This window comes from Camelus bactrianus, chromosome X, assembly GCF_048773025.1.
Source record: "Camelus bactrianus isolate YW-2024 breed Bactrian camel chromosome X, ASM4877302v1, whole genome shotgun sequence".
Taxonomy (NCBI): domain Eukaryota; kingdom Metazoa; phylum Chordata; class Mammalia; order Artiodactyla; family Camelidae; genus Camelus; species Camelus bactrianus.
In genome coordinates this window covers 4,072,304-4,092,332 of record NC_133575.1, presented here as the reverse complement: position 1 = coordinate 4,092,332, position 20,029 = coordinate 4,072,304, and the positions used below count along the sequence as shown (strand labels likewise).

At 46.5% G+C, this 20,029-nt stretch overlaps 1 protein-coding gene across 1 annotated transcript in view; it reads left to right on the top strand.

Moving 5' to 3' along the window:
• The window catches only part of LOC141576294 (uncharacterized), a 62,672-nt gene that overhangs the window by 29,693 nt on the left and 12,950 nt on the right, over positions 1-20,029 (top strand). The window lies entirely within an intron of this gene.

The window sequence follows — 20,029 nt, the reverse complement described above, 5'->3', positions numbered from 1 at the left end:
GCATGCTCTCTGCTTTGAGCTATTACCCTTCCTCCTTGAAACATCTTTCCTTTAGAGTGATGTACTGCACCTTTGGAATTTCATCACCCCTGAAATGATGTCAAACTTAGAGTAAATTTGTAGGGCCTAGGAGAATAGAGATAGCCAATAATTTTTAGGCAAAGTGTTTACAAGAACATTTCCGATGGAGGACAGGAGTGAATGAGATGGAAAAGAATAAGCTTTTGAAAATCAGATGATCAGTATTTTACGCAAGAGAATTTTTATGTTAATTGTCTCAATAATCTTAATCCATTTGTAAAAAGATGATTATTAACATGGTGCCTACATTATGGTCAAACTAGGACTGGGAAAGTCTCTCCCCAAAGAAGCCTCTTGAAAATTTAAACCACTTTTAGCAATGTTTCCTTTATGGAAATTTCTAAGGTTTTTCCAGATTGCTTCTTACATGAATCAGGAAGCTTTGTATATGCAGAATGTGGTAGCTGTTAAATGTATGATACAGATAAATGCTAGTTTTTTCCAATTAAGATCATCTACCTAGCAGTGTGTTGTCATTCCAGGAGTGAAAGGAATAATGAGTCACGAATAATGTAAGTAATCCATAAATATATTGATCACTTTGACTCAGTAATTACATTTCTAGGAATTCAACTTTAACCAGTTCTTCCTGGTTTGTTTAAAAAAATATATATATAGGTCCCCAGCTATTTCTGAAAGTACCACTGATAAAAATGAAGGATAGGCAACAATTATATGCCCAACCCTGGTGGGCTGACAAAATTAATTCTGATACAGTCATCTCGGAAATTCCGATACAGAAATGATTTATTGACGTGGAAAGGTGTTTATGACATTAAGAGGAAAAGGGGAGTGTTTGAAACGCCTTGTAAACTGTCCTTGGAGAGTAAGCAGAGGAAATGATTGGGAAGGATTTACGTAGAACTATGGAGAGTCATTCTGGGAGGACAGAGGGTTGTGAGCATGGGTCATGCAGTATGACTCGGCATTCGGAGCCGGGGCTGGAGGCTGAGCCTGGCCACCGGGGCAGTCAGTCCCCGGGGCCTCAGCCCAGGTGGATACCAGAGGTCAGTGTCCTGGGCGTCAGTGCTCCACGTGTATTGTGCGCAAGTCCTCATATCCGGGAGGGGCTGTTGCTGTCCAGGCGTCCTCGAGGGAGGACAGGACTCCTTCGAGTTCTGCACGTGCGACTTCCTGGGACTCCACCCCACGCTCTTCTGACCTTGGCTGGCTTTGTTCCATATCCTTTAGCTGTAATAACATGAATTATTCGACATGACAGCTTTCAGTACTCTCTGTGCGTGTTTCTTGCACATTCCTGTTTAGGCTAAGATGAAGGCTAGTGTTGAGCTTGCAGTGGGCGTCACAAGAGAGGGTGGTATGGTGGTTGTTTCCTCCCGCGGTGCATGTAGAGTTGAAATACTCAGGACCGTGAAGACCGAAACATAGACCAGCACGTGTTATGAGCTCTCGGGTTTAGTCAGTCTCCGCCCCCTTGAAACTGCACTCCAGCTGTTGGCAGTACCCAGGTCTTCCACACCTGCCAGAACTCCCTGCCCTGGGATCAGAGAAGAGGCTCATCTGGGCACGCATCCCTCTCTGACTGCGTTCTTCCAGCTGGCCCTTCCGTAGAGGCCACCGTGCCACAGACCACAGGCCACTAGGGCCATCGGCTAAGCCTTCATCCGTTCAGCCATGCAGCACACTGGCCAGCATCTGACAGGTAAACCTTGAGCCAGCCTCTGGGGTGAGGGCAGTGAACAAAACGGACAGGGACCCTGCTCCTGTGGACCTTGGACCTGAGCTGCGAGGGAGCAGCTCACCAAACACTCCATCCACTTCCCACTTTTCTGCTTGTCCTCTCCCCTACCTATGCCCTGTTCTTTTCCGGAGCTGGTCCCCTCCACCCTCTCATCCTTCCCTGGTCTTGTAGTGAAGCTGGAGAGAGATTTCCCGCCTCCCCTCTGCCGGCCAGCTTTGCCAGGGCTTGACTCGGGTTTCCAACTTTTCCCTCCTTCCTTCGGTGAGACTGCCCTGGGTTCGACCCTGCTCCGGGTCTGATTCATTCGTCCAACGACTCTGCATTGAGTCCTTGCTCTGTGTGAGGCAGCACTCAATCCTGGGCCTGTAGCCATAAACAAAACACGTCTGGTCCCCGTGGAGTTTCCATGGAAATCAACACAAAATCCACCTGTCGCATGTCTGGTCCTGCTGAGAGCTGTGAAAAAGCTACAAAGTGTGAAGGACGGGGAGTGATGGACTGAGGTGGGGATGGGCGTGCCCGGGGCTCCACAAGGAAGTGCAGTTTGAGCAGAGAGCAGTGGAGCGAGGGCGTGAGCCTCGTGTGCAGCTCGGAGGAGAGGGTTCTAGTCCCAGGAGCAAGGAAGCAAAGATTGCTTAGCACCTGCACGGAAATGCCGAGACAAGCCTGGTGAGGACAGCCATGCAACAGAGGGCAGTGATCTCTCACGCTGCTTTTCCCCGACGATGACTGATGCTGAACAACGTCTGATGTGTCTGTTGGCCGTCTGTGCGTCTTCTTTAGAAAAATGTCTACTTGGGTCCTCTGCCCATTTTTAAATCCAGTTGTTTTTGTTTTGCTCTTGAGTTGTTTGAGTTCTTTATATGGTGTTAGCCCCTTATCAGATATATGATCTGCAGATATTTCCTCCTGTTCTGTAACTTGTCTTTTCATTTGGCTGATGGCTTCTTTTGCTCTGTACAAGCTCTTTGGTTGGAATTAGTCCCACTTTTCTTTTCTTGCTTGTGCCTTTGGGTGTCAATTCCAGGAAGTCTCTGCCAAGACCAACGTCAAGGAGCTTTCGCCCCCTGTGTTTTCTTGTAGCAATTTTACGCTTTCAGCTCTTATGTTCACGTCCTAATTCCATTTTGGCTTCATTTTGGTGAGTGGTGTAAGAAAGGGGTCCAGTTCCGCCTTGGGGATCATTTTGCAGCGTATCAAGGCATCAAATCAACACATTGTACATCCTAAACGTACACAGTGTTATGTGGCAGTTCTATCTCACTTGTATCTTAATAAAGCTGGGGACAAATAAATTCTGTGCCAAATTGAAAAAAAAAGTGGGAAGGGATAAACTGGGACTTTGCGATTTGCTGATACTGAGAGGTATATGTAAAATAGATAAACAAGTTTCTACTGTAGAGCACAGGGAAATATATACAATATCTTGTAGTGACTTACAGTGAAAAAGAATATGAAAAGGAATATGTGTGTGTTCGTGTATGACTGAAGCACTGTGCTGTGCACCAGAAATTGACACAACATTGTAAACTGACTATACCTCAATTAAAAAAATAAAAATAAAAGAATGAGGAAAAAAGGACAAACCTGGGGAGGCAGGGGGTGCAGAGAAGCAGGAAGGGGCTGCCGGACCATTTCCAGACTTGCCTTCACGTTGGGCTTTTCCATCTTCCATGTGGTAGAAGCCCCTGGAGGTGTCTGAGCTGTCGTGTGAGGTCGCCACACTTCCTAGCCTGTGTCCTTCCGGCTCTTTGGGAACAGGCTCTCAGTATTCCCATGTGGAGCGGGACCAGGACGGTCATACCCTGCCCCGCCCTTGCTTGACGCCACCCCCCGCCGCCAGACGTTGAGGCTCTTTCCACAGCAGTTTCACATCCTCCTCACCCTCGACTGCTGCTCACTCCAGCTCCTCCATCCCATCCGGTGGACCCTCTTCTCAAATGCATCCACCTCCGACAGGAGTGAGCATGGGCAAGGTCACCCTTCCTTGGGGTCCCTGCCCAGAACACGTATTTGGAATCTCGCCATCTGCACACTCAGAGCACTGTTCAGCGGGAATTTTCACCTCGTCTTTATCTCCCCTTCTTGTCTTTATCTGTTTCTGTCTTCGCAACTCACTGTCTCTAGGAGCTCCGTTTACATTTTTCACTACGATATTGGAAGGTCGTGTCTGCCGTCATCAGTGCGCTCCTGTCCTGTGGCGGGAAGCTGACAGGGCAACCTCGTCGGGAAGAGAGTCAGCATCCAGATGCCTTCTGGATACTCAGCTGTAGGGGGGTATTCAGTAGGCGTTTTCCACTCTGGCTGATCTTTATGGAAGCAACATCTCAGCCCCAAGCCATGAGATAGTAGCAGATGTCACCTTGAGCTCTTTGAACTGCGTCCTGTGGCGTGGGGCCACCGAAGGCTGATGAAAGTTCATGACCAGCAGCCTTCTGGGGTAAAATGCACCAGATTGGGAAACACAGAGATTGCTTTGTAAGGATTGATTTGTAGTAAAGAAAACACTTCAGTATGCTCAGGAGGAGTAATTGCCAGTTCACTATAATCAGAGGGAAAAATGATCAATTCTGTATAATCAGAGAGAAAAGGTGCCAACATTATTGATAAAAATGGTTTCAAATTATTCCACAATGCCTTAGATTTGGGGTCTGACTCTGTTAGAAACAGTAAATGTCATTACTCTGCTTCTGTGTTTAGGAATCTTCCTGGACATCATTTCTTCTTTGTAACTGTGAAAGTTGTAATTACGGCTCCCTGTTTTCTTGGTCGCCGTCTCTGGGCTGAGTGCTGTGGGGGTGTCATTGGATAATCTTTACCGTTGCTAGTTGGCAGTATCATCCCGAGTGCAACAGCGAGCGCACCTCAGAGTTAGGCAGCTTGTGATCATTCAGCCAGGACACCCCAGTGAACGTGAGAGCTACAGCTCACATCCAAGACCCCTCACTTCAAGCCCAGTATCTTCTCCGAGAAGGACCATTGCATGGTTTGAGATCCAGCTTGTCGCTTTCCTGACCGTGAGCCTTGGCTCCTCCACGGCCATCCTTCAGAAAAATGTGGGCGGCTGTCAGAAGGAAGGCTACAGAGGAGGTAGGGGAGGAAGGGGGCTGTGGATGGATGCATTCCAGGAGTTAGGGACACGCTGTGATGCGGAGGGTCGCAAGGCAGTGAACGCGGAAGGCTGGCTTCCAGGAGTCAGCAGCAGAGAGGGGAGTGACTCTTTAGAAATCTGAGTGTTTTGAAGGGCTTGCTGTCAGTTGTCCGGGTGTGCCCTCGCTCATCACTGCCCTGCCCTGTGCCCCTGACCTGCGTGGACACCATCAGCAGAGCCGTCTGGACGCTACCGGCCGTGCGTTGTTGCCCACGCGTCTCTGTGCCCCTTGACCGTGGCTTCTCAGCCTCAGCGGTACTGCCAGTTGAGGAGAGAGCATTCTTTTCTGCACATGCTGGAGGTTGCTCTGTGAATTGTAGGCTGTTTCCAACAGGGCTTGTCTCTACATACGAGACACCAAGAACGCCCCTGCCGCCCACCTGCCCTCGGTGTGGCAGCCGAGAACGTCTCCAGACGCCGCCAGCTGGCCAGCTGTTTGCCTGGGCGGCAGACGCAGTCCCTGCTGGGAACCGGTGCTCTACACCCACATGTTTATAAACAGACCCTTTGCTTCTCCATCCTTCTCTCATTAATATGTATGCCATTGAGACCGTGATGGTTCAAAGAGGAAAGAGGAAAGAAAGTGAGGCCGTTTCTTCTTTAGGAACAGAAAGGGTGATACGAAAGCTTTATATGTAGGTTTTACTGAAAAACATACTTAAGGAAGGATTTCAGAAGAAGCTAAAATGGTATTACTCAGATGCTACACGACTAAGCTCTTTTGCCAAAGCCTTTGGAGTTTAGAAATGTAACAGTGTTTAAAGGTGTGTCAGGAGGAGGACTTGTTCCCGGCTAAAGGGTGGGGACCAGGGACGGTGCTCAACGTGCTGCGGTGCACAGGACACCCCAGCACAGAGAATCTTCCAGGTCCACAGTGCTGGGGTTGACAAGCTCTGGTCCGAGGAAGGAAAACCGGATTCAGGACCCGGGCACTGGCTCGTACTGTCACTTGGCTCAGGAGAGCTGTGTGATTCGAGGCACCTGATTTAACTTTTGAGATTGCAGTTTACCAATTATAAAACTGAAGGGTCAGACGAGAGTATTTCTCAGCATCTTTTCAAGCTCTCACTCTCCAAGCTACCAGCTACCTTTCCCTAGAAATGTCTAAAATGCTGAACTCAAGCATTTGCACAGTGCACCCCACTCCCTGCCCAACCTGGGGTCTTGGTGGCGATGTGGTTACCTCTTCTATTTAGGTAGAGTTACTTAGAGAAAGTGATTCTTCACGTCCAGTGAGTTTGAAGGTTTAATGATAGTCTGAGCATCTGGGAAATTATCGTTGCTGCCTTTCAGATGAGCGGAGAGTCACTGTTACCAAGTGTGTTATAAAACAGATTCAGCAGCTGAGTAGTATTCCATTGTATATATACACCGCATCTTCTTTATCCATTCATCTTCGATGGACATTTAGGCTGCTTCCATGTCTTGCCTGTTGTGTATAATGCTGCTGTGAACACTGGGGTGCATATGTCTTTTCGAATTAGAGTTTTCTCCAGATAAATGCTCAGGAGTGGGATTGCTGGACCATATGGTAAATCTATTTTTAGTTTTTATGGAATCTCCATACTGTTTTCCATAGTGGCTACACCAAACTGCATTCCACCAGCAGTGTAGGAGGGTTCCCTTTTCTCCACACCCTCTCCAGCAGTTTTTGTAAATCAACTGTACCTCAGTAAAAAAATAAGAATAAACAGAATGAGCAGTAAATCAGGTCATGCCATGCCCCCCTGAGGTGCACAAGTAAGTGTACGGCCCGTGCTTTTCCTTCCGTTAGTCTATCAGTGCGGTTAGAGGGCAAGAGGGAGCTGGCCAGCCTCCCAGAAGAGGTGGGTCTTCAGCCAGCCTGGAATGACAGGCTTCGCCTACGTCATGATGAAGAGGGAGGAAAGGCCCCTTCCTTGGGATCATGAGTGAGAGACCTCAGAGGTCCTCTGGAACCTCATGTAAGAAACAGGAATTGTATCATTCAGATTCTAGTGGCCCACAGCCTCAATGCAGCCTGCTACCTCTTTTCTGCATTCTTGCCCATGAGCTGAGATTGCTTCTTACACATATATTTAAATGACTGAAAAAAAAAATCAGAAGAATAGAGTGCCTTGGTGGTATAATGGTGATCATAGCTGCCTTCCAAAAATCAGAAGAACAGCGCATGACGCAGAAAAACTACATAACCATAAGTTTGTTTTCTATGTCTGTGAGTCTCTTTCTGTTCGCAAATAAGTTCATTTGTGTCATCTTTTTAGATTCCACATATAAGTGATACCACACAGTATGTGTCTTAGTCTGTCTGACTTATTTCACTTAGTGTAATACCCTCCAAGTCCATCCACGTTGCTGCAAAAGGCATCATTTCACTTTTTATGGCTGAGTAGTATTCCACTGTGTAAACATACCACATCTTCTTCATCATCATCTGTCGACGGACACTTTGTTTGCTTCCATGTCTTGGCAGCTGTAGGTAGGAGCACCTGCTGTCGATGGAAAGCTTTTCCTTGTGCATGGCTTACACACTCATCTCCCATACAAAACATACTTACATAAAACGTACAACCCCCAGGTGGATACGGGATCCCATTTACAGTGGAGGAAACTGAGGTACAGGGATCTTAAACAACCTGCCCAAGATCACGGACTCAGTTCATGGTAGACTTGAACTCAGGCGTCGGGCTTGAGACATTGTCTGTCAAACCAAGACAGACCTTCTCCAAGGAGAGGAATGTTTGATCACATGTGCCCCGTGGCACGGCTGCTGCAAGCAAGTATTTCTTCTTTCTCGTGTTAAATAGTACACAGGCATTTGCAGCCTGCTCCAGTGTGTATCAGATTACACAGGCACAGACTCACATACGTTTTAATTGTAAGAATCATATATGCATTCAAGAAATCCAACGATGCTAAACGATGTGACCCAGAAACCAAAGCTCTCCTTCTTCACAACCTGCATCGTTTCTCATATCCAAATGGTGTGTAAATTACTTAGCACGGAGGTGACGTTCTCTCCAAAAGATGTGTTACACCCCCTCCACCTGACTTGCCCACTCGCACCGCGGAAGGTGCAGGACGGAGGGCAGGGACCGTCTGAGAATTAGGGCAGGAAGCGGGGCTGTCCTCTAGATTTTTCACTGCCTTCTGAGTTTGCACAACACACACACCAGATCTAAAATGCAAACTTTTACATCAGTGAACTAGTAAATGTGGTGAACTATGTGACTTAAACCTGGCTTTAAAAAACAGCTCATAAAACATTTAGCAGAAAGTCCCAAACAGCGCACTCTCAGTAATTGCACTTTCCAGAAGTCTGCGAAAGAACAGACTTTGTTAGCAGTTCCCTGCCCTGGCACGCTGACCATCCCTAGAATTCTGTAGAAACAAAGAGCAGAATAGCTCGCAGCTGTAAAATTCTACGTCTCCAGACACCAGGGTCACATGAAAATTTTAACTCCAAGTCCGGGACCCTCAAGGCATCTTCTGTGAAGCAGAAAATAAAAAACCAACTGCGACGTCCTGCAGCAGTAAGAAGGGCAGCCACAGTGAAAGGAGCCCTCAGCCACATCGCGGTCCAGGGACACAGCCGGTTAACCGCATCCCAGGGCGTTTGAAACTGCACATCCAGCTTTGAAAATGGCTCTAATCACATGAGCCCCGCACCGGGGCGCGGGCGTCCACCAGAATTCAGCTTTGACAAATAGACACCTTACACCATTTGGTCTGCCCTGATTGAGCCTTAAGATGCACAGGTGCTGACGAAGGAATCTTGGTCAGACAGAGGCAATCACTTCCTTCTCCCACTGAGCGAGGTTAAACGTGGAACTTATCCCAGCGCCGTTTTATGACATCCAAGGTTCAGATCGCCCCATCCTGCTTCCAGACGTAAGGCTCCTCCAGACCCCCAAGGTACCTGAAGTGTCTTCTCGCCGTGATTACTGACAGTTAGACGGGGAGACACAGGCGTAAGTCAGCGCTAACAGCCCCGTGCCCAAGAACCTGCCCGGTAATCTGCTTCCAAAGAAAAACAGAAAAATCAAGCCACAATCTCTAATATAAGCAGGCGAGGAATTCTGCACCTGTGTTTGAGATAATAGATGCTTGCATCGAACACCAGTCCAATAATGAGACGGAAACAGTTCCCTGTTAGGGAAAAAAACTCTTTTTTTTTCCTTGGTGGGGGCAGGTAATTTGGTTTATTTATTTATGTATTCATTCATTTATTTTTGATGGAGGTACTGGGGATTGAACCCAGGACCTCATGCATGCTAAGCATATGCTCTACCACTGAGCTAGACCCTCCCCGCCAGGGGAGACCTTTGTGATGTCAGGTAGAAAGAGCCCTCCGCGTGACACGTTTCCTTCACTACAGTTATGTAGTTTGGGGATTTGCAGATTTTATTCACTCCTTGAGGACCAAGAGTGGGTGTTGTTTCACTGTAGTTTCTGCATCCAGGCGGCAGGGGATTCTGGAGTTTAAAAATCAGTTTTAAATTGGCAGCTGGCTTTACTTCTCCAGGGAAGTCCTATCTGAATGGCAGGTGTAATGCACAATGACACACAGCGTTTGGTATGGAGGAGGAATGAGATGGGCTGCAGTTTTTGTTTTGTCTTCTCTCTTACAACGACGAAATACTGCTAGTCAATTTTCACAGCTAACAGAGCCCAGATCCTTGGGGCCGACAAATACCCTGCTTTCTCTTTACATCCACCGAGAGAACGCACAGCCTCCTCTTCTGGTGGCCCACATGTAGTAATCCAGAAGCCCTCTCCGGAAGATGTGCTGGCAGCCTGGGGACCGAGCAGGTCCCCTTTCCCAAGGCAGCCTCTGGAACACGGGCTTCAGAACGTGTCATGTACTTTTTCACGTGGTTTCAAGACTTCTCGCATAAATCGATCTAGGAACAGAGAAGCAAACCGGAGCATCCTTTGCAAGCTGGAATGACTGAGGATTTGGTTTGGGGAGCACTGAGTTCCTCCAGGCCCCTTCAGGAGGTAGGAGGGAGCTTTTCAGCAGAGCAAGACCCCAACATAGTTCTTGGCTCGTCAGTCCTGCCCTCAGAACTCTGTCTGCCCGGGAACAAGCCGGAAGATCGTTCCACGCGTGATCACAAACTGTCGTGGTGACAAATCGTGTTTGTCTGTGCGTGTTCAGAAGATGAAGCGTGGTGTCACAGCTCTTGCTCTAATGAGGACCGAGGCACATTAACTTTGCAAGTCCTGACCACACAATCATCAGTAATGTAATTTAGAGCTAAAGGCCTGGAAGGTCTAGTAAAAAAACAAAACAAAACAACAACAACAACAACAACAAAAAAAATATATATATATATAATATTGCACAGAATGGTTTCTGTGTCTTATGTGGGAAGGGGGAGTGCGTATTGTGAATAAAGTTAGCCAAAAAAATGTTTAAACCCATTCGTATTCCAAGTATGTGACAATACCGAGGTTCCCTTACTGGGAATGAGAGTTAGCCTCCAGGCTCCAGTGTTTCTACGTCTGTGTATCTAACTAAGTTTAGAATGACTGCATAAGACAGTATTACCGATAGGAGTTTCCGTCCTAAGGAACCGTCATCATAACCGGCATGAATACCGCCTCAAGTGATTATGGTGAAGCACTTATGTTCACGCTTTGCTCTGAGAGGTAGGTTCTGTTTATTTCCCTGGCCCTGGGGGCAGGGCATTTTATTAGTTCTGACTAGATCAGGCTGCGTCACTGACAACCTGGGAACAGGGTCCTCGGTGTTTTGGAAAAATTGGCAGAAATAAGTGAATGGGTGACACTGAAGTGGAAAAGTAAGAGATGAATGAACTTGCATGGTTCGTTTTACAATATTGTCTTCTTTGGGGGCATCCACCTGGTGTTACAGACCAAAATATGTCTCCACCGCCCCCATTCACATGTTGAAGTCCTAACCCCCAGGACCTCAGAATGAGACTGTATTTGGAGGAGGTAGGGCCTTCAAGGATGTAATGAAGCTAAAATGGAATCATTAGGGTGGGTCCTGTTCCCATAGGACTGGTGTCCTCATAAGACGAGGAGATGAGGACACAGATAGACACAAAGGGACGCCCACATGAGGACACAGGGAAGTCTACACACCAAGGAGAGAGGCCTCAGAAAGAGCCAGCCCTGCTGACACCATCATCTCAGATCCCAGCCTCCAGGACAGAAAAGATGGACATCTGTTGTTCAAGCCACCTTATCTGTGTACTTGTTACAGCAGCTGTAGCTGACTCATACACATGGTTTCCCCATTTCTCTGAAAATTCATGTCTTCTCAAAAGTCAGTCTTGAGGGCATGTCCTTGAAACCTCCATCAGTAATCCACTCTGAGTTGCATTACATCTTGCGGTTCCTCAACTCTTGGCTTCCCAGAACAGTTTGTGTACGTTTGCCTTTGAGTACGGCTTCCTCCCTGTGGCTTAAGTGTTTTTATTCCCTACGCCCCCTCTTCACAGCTAGAAGACAGCACATCTGCTACTTCTGTATTTCCTTAGAAAGCAGTTCATTCCAATAATGTGTGGGGAATTAAGTCTGTTGTTGGTGGGGTTACCACATTTGGTCAATAAAAATGCAGACTGCCCAGTTTGAGTTTTAGATAAAGCATGAGTCATTGAGTCATTTAGAACAAGTCTAGCTCATGAATTATTCAGGACAGACTTATACTGAAAAAGCATTCGTCATTTATCTGAAATTCAAATTTAACCAAGCATCGTATATTTTACCCAGAAGGCAACCCTAGTTGTTGGAAGTCTTGATGTGATTGAAACGGGAGAAAAGTTGGATCAGCCACTGTGTGCGGTGCCATGCAGGATACCAAGAAGCACGAGGAGGTCCCCCATTTTGTCCTTAAGGAGCGTTTGGCCGTGGGAATCTGTGGAAATTAGCAAGGAAGTTGGCTCCACTAGTCCATCAGACCAGTGCCTTGGGCTGCAGGAGTTCAGGGATGATGGGGAGAAGGGGTCACTATACAGTGTACGCATCACAGAGGGCTCCACGGAGGAGGTGGCCCTTGAGCTGGACTTAGCAGATGGGCTTACACTGCACAGGGAAGAAGAAAGGTGAGGACATTGAAGGCAGGGGCAATGGCTTGTCCGGGCTGCAGAGAGGAGGTTAGGAATCGATTGTGGAGAACAGCTAATATCTGAGAGGTAGAGTTCAGCTCTGAAGTGAGTGCCTGGAGGAGTGGGTAGCTCTGAGGATGGAAAGGGAGGGGAAAGGAGAGCCCTCCTGAAGGGAGACTGGTGGGAACTGGGCGACTGTGGATGCACACGCGGGCGTAACGGTGAAATGTGGATTTTGCTGTGCGAAGGAGGTTGCAGGAGGAGGGGAATGTGACGAGAACAATTGGGAAAATCAAAGTGCAGTTGATTCACATTATTTGCAGTTACTATGTTCCATAAAGTCACTGTGAACACGGAATTAGTGGACCCTGAACATTACTCTGAGGGGAAATACAGGGCTAGGTTCCTGCAAGCCTCTGCTCCCAGCATTGTCGTCAACCAGTCAGTACGTAACCTCGTTTTATGTGTATTTCTGTTCAAATACACCCTATTTAATATACAGTTGATTCATTAACATTGAAATCATGGCCTCAAACCCCATGCCTCATGCCTGAATGAAGCTTTCCTAATGCGTGTATTTCCACCACGAGGCACATCACAGCTGCCTTACACTGTGAAACATGAGGCAACTTCTTCCCCATGCACTTGGGCACCATCTGAAACAGTGAAAGCACCAGCCAAAATCACAGCACTGCAAAAACCATGGCTCTGACTGTACCGCAGAAAGGACCCGCGGTGGGAGTGGAAGAGCTGAAACAAGAAGGCCTTGCTGGACTTCAGCTGGGAACGTGTGTGTCGAGCATGACTCCAGCTCTCCACTGCTCTGCTCACGTTCCTGCATGGCTGTGGAGGTGGCACCGGCATTGGTGTTGGGGTGACAACTGCATGTCAGCGCACAGGAGAATTTGCAAATGCAGACCCCACAAATAATGAGCATCCACTGGGCTTGCTTTTAGATGTGGCTCCCTCGAGGTGATAGAAGAAGATTAAATTCCAAATGCCCAGGCTCTTCAAAGGGCAATGTTTGCTACACATGTGACTATAGTCACGGGCTGGAAAATTGCAGTGTGTGCTTTTGCTGCGTGCATTTCTTTAAGCACAACACATCCCTTTTCTGCCTCAGCGACCTACCGGGTCAGCACCGAGCAGAACAGAGCTGGAGGAATCTGGCACTTGGTAACTGTACCCCTGCCCCAGACGCCACACTTTCTCTTGTCCCCCTCCAGGCTCGGTTAGCCAATCCCCAGGCTCGCCTTGCTGCCCCCACTGGTGCTTCTTCTCCTTCCTAACTGCACTCGCAGTTCACATCCAGCCTTCCTGCACTGCTGAGAAATGACCTCCCAGCTCACCAAATCCTGTCTCAGGTCCTGCATTTCCCCAGGGCTGACTGCCTAATCACACTCCCATGCCCACGGCTCCTTCCCTCCTTCTCCCTCTGTTGCCTCTGGCAGATCTTTGCACCCACACATTCTGCTGCTTGTAACTGTCTCTGAACACAGATGAGGTCTCCACGATTGGGAAAGAGCTGAGCCATGTGTCTTGAGGAAGGTCCAGAAATAATGTAAAGGACAAGGTCATGAAGTCAATAAAGGTAAAACAGATTGGAAAGATCTAAGGAGAAGAAAAAGTATGGTTAACTACTTTACTCTTGGATCCATCCAACAAACAACTGGTTGAGTGTGCAGGGTCGTGAGTTAACGTCTAGGGAAAAGAGATGACTCCTGCCAAGCCGGAGAGAAGTTCAAAGACACAATGATCAACTTAGTCAAGCTCCACGGAAAGGTAAAGGAAAATGTTAATCCGGGAAGTGGGAGACAGAGAGAGCAGGACAGGCAGCCAGAGGATGTCGCAAACAAGAACTGAGGACACGCTTGTGGCTCCTATCACATTCACACAGGAAGGAGAAAATTCTGCGTGCCTGCAGCGTCTCTGACTCAGAAGATACGACTGTGATGAGCTGGAGTCACATTTCCATTTGGCAAGTGTTGGTCTTTTTCTTGTACTTGAGGATGCGTCTTGTGCAATGATTCACAGTGTGTGTCCTGGGTAGTCAGCTCTCGGTGAGTCATGTTGCACTTCTTCCTGTGTTTCCAGAGCTCTGTTTTCTGCGATGATGCCCAGATGGGGCTTTTCCCTTGCCAGAGTCAATATGAACTCTCAAACCCATCTTTTGTCCAGAGTGCACTGCATGGCCTTGTCCTGTGGGTGGTACCCTCTCTCGCTGGCTGGGATCTGAATGGGAAGAGGCAGGGAATCTTGGAATGGTGTTGAGAAGCTCCGTTTCTGGAAGGACCTCACTGCTTCATATTACACCAGAACCTGTGATGTCAGTCTCCTTTGTCACGGTCAGGTGCTGGCAGCTCTCCTGGAGCCGTTAATGAGGACGCCAGATACTGTCAACCATGATACGTTTTGTTGTGCGCTCGGTGCCTGTGAAATGAATTTCCTCTTGATAATAAAATGCTCACCCACATGTGGTAAATTGCCTTTTCTGGGGCCGTTTAAATCAAATTTAATGCAGTCTTCTTTCCCACATGCAACCGAACAGGGACGGCCAGCGGTTATCACACGGCATTCCGCATTAGCAGCGTGGTTGCTCCGAGAAATTGTCCCTTCAGCAATGAATTTTAACATTTCATGCCAGCCAACTACACGGTCTCAATTTTCAAACTTCTGTCAAATAACAGCGATTAATATTTTGAAATGATTGTGCTCTCTCTCAAAAAGAACAGTTTGGGTGTAATGTCGCCATGCATACGTTTCCTGGAGGAACTGACTGTAAAAAACTCTGTTCTTGTGATTTGGGTGAAACTTTTCTGTCATGTCACTGAGCTCAAGTTCTGACCTCCATCTTTTCTGACCCTATAGAACCTGTGGCTGTAAAAACCTGTGGCCTCTTTCTTAGAAGTCAAGCCCAAGGAGGGAGGGTATAGCTCGAGTGGTGAGCACGTGCTCAGCGTGCACAGGGTCCTGGGTCCAATCCCCAGTCCGTCCTCTGAAAATAAACAAACAAACCAACCAACAAACCTAATTACTCCCCCACCCCCCCCAAAAAAAAACAAAAAATAAAGGCAATGAGTCCAATTATTAAAAAAAAAAAAAAGTCAAGCCCATCCCATCTCTACTATATGGCAATTTCTACATCTGACAAGTGGGGACTCGTGGTCAGACCCTCAGCAGGCTTTGACATGGCAGACCCCAAGTGAGGGGGAAGTCGCGCATTTCAAACAAATGTTTTCGAAGGTGTGTTTTGGACAAACCATTGTTATGAAGTGACTAAATCCTCACGCATGCTGGTCCTTTCTAATGTCTGTTCATTCTTAAATTCTTTCCGTGGCCTTGAAGTTTGATGGTGGAATTTACTGTCACCTGGGGTACTGGAACTCGTCTGCACACTGGAAGCACCCAGGTCATTAAGAATACTGTTGCATGGATCCCACCTGCAGAGATTTGAGGTTGTGACGAGGGCAACAGGATTTTAAAAACTTCTTAGGATATACCTATGTGTGGCCAAGGTTTTTGTTTTTGTTTTTTTTAATCCTTCCTGTTCTGTCATGAGCCATCAAGATTTTCCTACCATTAAAAGGACAATCCTGGAAAGTGTCTCTCGAGACATCAATCCAAGAGGTCTTTGAAACATACAAACAAGAACCAGAAGTCCATTTAGCAGTAGTGTTTATAGATACAGGTAACCCCTTGTCAGTTTTAAGAAACTAACATCCTTGGTGGAGGGGGGGGGCGGGGGTGTCCAATTTAATGCAGAAAATGTCTACTTCTAACTTCAACAAGTGTCATCAGCTTCATTTTCTGCAGAGTAAGACCATGTCATAAAACACGTGTGGTTCATGAGACAATCCTTTAGGTAAGTGATGGGATTCTAAATATGCAAGCTTTTGGTCATTTTAAGAGACCTAGGGATTTCCTAGTCCTGTTCAACTCTTTGTGTCTTAGATTTAGTAATTCTGGGGCTCTTAAATCAGTAATTGCTCACTCACGAGAAAAGCCTTTTTAATGAGTTAAGAAAGTGGAATCCCATGCATTCAAAAATAAAGGGAAGGAGTAAAGCTCGCTCAGGGGAGAAACCTGGCAGTCACAAGAACGTCTTGGATCACGAGTACCTCTTAGAGCCCAGAGGAAAACGGTTTCTATCTGCACTTCCATCATGCTTTTGAGAATTTCTTTGGGAGAAAAACGTAACATTTTCTTAAATATTCCTTTCAAAGTAAACATTTCCTCCGTCATCAAGGCAGATGACTCAAGAGTTGAGCTTACTTGCCTTCAGAACTTCGATGCTCAGCCTCGTGAAAACCTTTGTATAAATTAGTACAGGGCTTGCCTCTTTCTGCAAAGACCTATTTCTAGAACGACTGCAGTAATGAGGGTTTAAAATGAAATACCTTTTGAGTTTATTCTGGGAAGTGATTCAGCGTAATGCAAATTACATCAGAAGAATGAGTTCACATTTGCATAAGTATTTTTGGGAGGCTGTTTATTTTACAGTTAGATGTGATGACCAGGAAGCCCTGATGGAAAGAGAACACGGACCTGTCTCTCTGTGTCTCTGCTTCAGGGTGCGGCCAAAGACACACTCGATTTTTTTTTTTTTAACAACATGAAAAACATTTGGAACTTTGAATCTTGGAAAAGTTAAAATGGTCATTTATACAGTATCAAAAGTCATTTCATCCATTCCTAGCAAGCTGATAGAAAACTTCAAGAAACGTGTAAATGTATGTGTTTACTCAGCTCCATTTGTCCTGTTTTGCATTTGCTCCTAAACCATACGCTCTCTGACTTTTTTTTTTTTTCTTTTTTCCTGCAATGGACTCTGCTATTATATAAATGGAGACTGGCAAACTCTTTCAAAAACGGGCCAAAGAGTTGATACTTTGGGTTCGGCAGACAATCCGGACTCTGTCTTAACTAGTTGTGATGAAGCATTAAAACAATACAGACAATATATAGACTAAGGGGGCCAGGGTATGTCACCCCAAAATACGCCACTTCGGCATCTGGATTATTTTGAGCCCAAAGGAACTGAGGAACAGCAGACACAGAAAGACGCCACCACCTCCTTCCTAACAGCCCGAAAGCAGAGCACTCACTTCTTGTGAGAAGGGTGCCTTCCTCGTACCAGGAAGGGAAGAGTGACACTGATCTCTCTGGAGATGAGCCACTGATACCAACACAAGCCTGCATAAGCAGACTTGCTGAAATAACCCTTACAGTCCATTAGTTTCCCCCATACATTTCCTAGTTACTTTCCATCATTTATCATCCTTCCTCAAAATGATATATAAATCCCAGGGTCTCACTGCTCCTTTGAGCAGTCATTTTTTTTCTGGGAAGTCCTCCATAGGCATACATAAATCCTTTCTACTGTTAATCTTTTATCAATTTAATTCGCAGGCCTCAGGCACAGAACCTCAAGGGTAGAGGAAAGATTATTCTTCACCTCCAAATCAAGTGGACATGGCCATATTCTAGTACAACTTGATTTACAAAAACAGGTGATGGGTGGATTTGGCTTCTGGGCTGATACCAACATCAGTCATGTTGGATCAACAAATAGATCATGTCTCTCTGGTTTTACATTGGATAGGAGGAGAGGAGGCCTTCTGGGTGCCTTAATTTTTTTTACTAACACCCCTTTTGAGATAACCTTCAAAGTAGCTCTGCTCCACCAGGCACCAAACACATGGACATTTGCACCTGCCTCAAACTATTTCTCGTTAGATGTAAAATTCTCCACCACCAGAGTAGCAATTTTTGATCCACTCCCTCCTTATACATGGTGACATGTTGTGATTTAAAAAGTAATCATCTGTATTGTGTGTCTTACCGAGGAGACTCAAGGCTCTGTAAGAGTGGGAACGGGGTGTTTTGGTAGCGAGTGTCTATCTAACACCAAGCACAAGCACTCTACAGGGAAGACCCTCAGATACTCATCGACATTGACTCTGGGTGCTGTATTTATTAAGTTGAACTCAGGAAATTGCTGGTTTTGCAGCCCAAAAATGGTTGCATAGCATTGGTCCCCTATGGTTCAACCTAAAATCAGAGACAGCTGTGAAATTAAAAGATGGCCATCAGTCATTGCATTTCCTCTTCAAGATAATGGGGAGTGGTTAGAACACTGTTCTCCAGACTTTTGTGGCTGCACACCCCCACGGATAAACAGTCAAATCCCCATGAATGTATCTCCTTTTTGTAAATGACATACATGTCAGACCGTGCTCTGAGGTCCCTGGTGCGGCATCCATCAGTGGCCAGATTCTTCATTCATGATGGTGGATGGCACTGAATTTAATTAGCCTTGAGAATTCAGAGTTTCGTTTGGAGGGGGAGCTAAGATTTTTGTCAGACTTTCTCAGAGAGCCGTTGCTTTTAATCTGAGAGTGTGCTGGCGAGAGTAGGTGGTGTGTCCGCAGTAGCCCTTCCCGCCGTTGGCTTCTGCTCGCGTCATTTGTTTTGTCAAGTTCCATCTTGGTTTCCCCAGAGGAGCTTTTAAAAAAGCCACCCATGCATTTCGTGAGGGTTAAGTTCATGACAACTTGGTAATGTCACCAGAACATTCTCTTGCCCGGGCACTTATAAATGGTGAAGGGTCACAAGTTGCTGAAAATAAGAGTAAATGAAAACAAGCATGACCCATGTGTCCCTGACATGAGACCCTCCTGGAGCGTCTTGCAGAGAAACTGCAGGAGGAGGGAGCCTTCACCTGGATTTAAACCCATATGAACCTTTGCTTGGAGCTTACTTGTTGCATACGGGATCGAAACCCTGGCATTTCCTCCCCATCACCAAGGGATAGCTTTGTAAACACCCTGAGCTGGGAACACCCAATATCGGAGGCACTGGCTCCAAGCATATTTATAATTGTGGTGGTGACAGAAGGATTATGAAGAGAGGGTCCTGTGGGAGCAAAGTGTCAGGGCTGAACTGGGTTTTCTCCCACCTCCTCAGATGCTTCTCCCAGGCTCCTGATGAGCAGGTGTGACCCTGGTCATCCTTCAACGCCTTCAGCTTGGAAACTGTTCATTACAGAAGATTACATTCGCTGTCTTAAGTTAGGGAGCATTTGTAACAGGATATTGAGTCCATGTCCCTAAGCTCTAAGGGAGCCCTCTGACCCTGGGGTCATGGACCATGTGACTCTGGACATGGAGTGGACTCTCTGCGTACTGAGAAAGGCGCAGGCGTCTGGACCAGGTTGGCAGCTTGCAGACTGACCAACAGCAAGCAAGCCGTGTCTCTGGCAGGATTCAAGTCCACCAAGCAAGTCTTGTTTTCCATCGATGGGTTCTGGTTTGTTTATTGAGTAGCTTTTTCCTCTGCTCGGATATGAGATTCATAAGAGAAGAGACCACAAATGTTAGGAATTGTGTGCAAGATGATTTAGCAGTGGCCAGTACCCAGCAGGCAGTTACTTTCCTGTCCAGTGTTCCCCCTTGAAGCTTCTTTGCCATAAACATCATTGCTGCGAGTGCTTTCATCTGCAAAGGTTTTCACCACATAACTAATTGGCCATAAGGCCATTTTGCCATGAAAGATAAAATAACGAAAAGTTTTAAGAAGACATTAAAAAGGACATAATGAAACATGAAAAACGAATAACAAAATTGCAAAGACTTTATGACAAAATACAAAGTATGTGAACACAATTAAAATGTATGTAGATTCGTGGCCTTACTGCACAAATAGTGGATTTTATTTTCCGGGCTGTAGGTAAGCATGGTTTTCCAAGTCTTTTCTTCATAGTATTATATATTTTTTTGCCTGTTGTTTCATGTCCTTGTTTGGCATCACACTTTTTATTCTTGGCTAACATTTTTTTCCTTCATTAGGAGGGGTGTCAGTTTCCAAACACTAGGATGCGTATTTGTAAGTGAGCTCTGTACTGCCTTGTTAAAGCGTCTTACGTTGTTGTGTGTCCTTGGCATGTTGTCACGTCCGTCGACAGACATTCCAGAGTTCTACGGGAAATGTGGGTTCAACTGTGTGATGTGGAGTCCCTTGGCCTCTCTCAGATTTTGT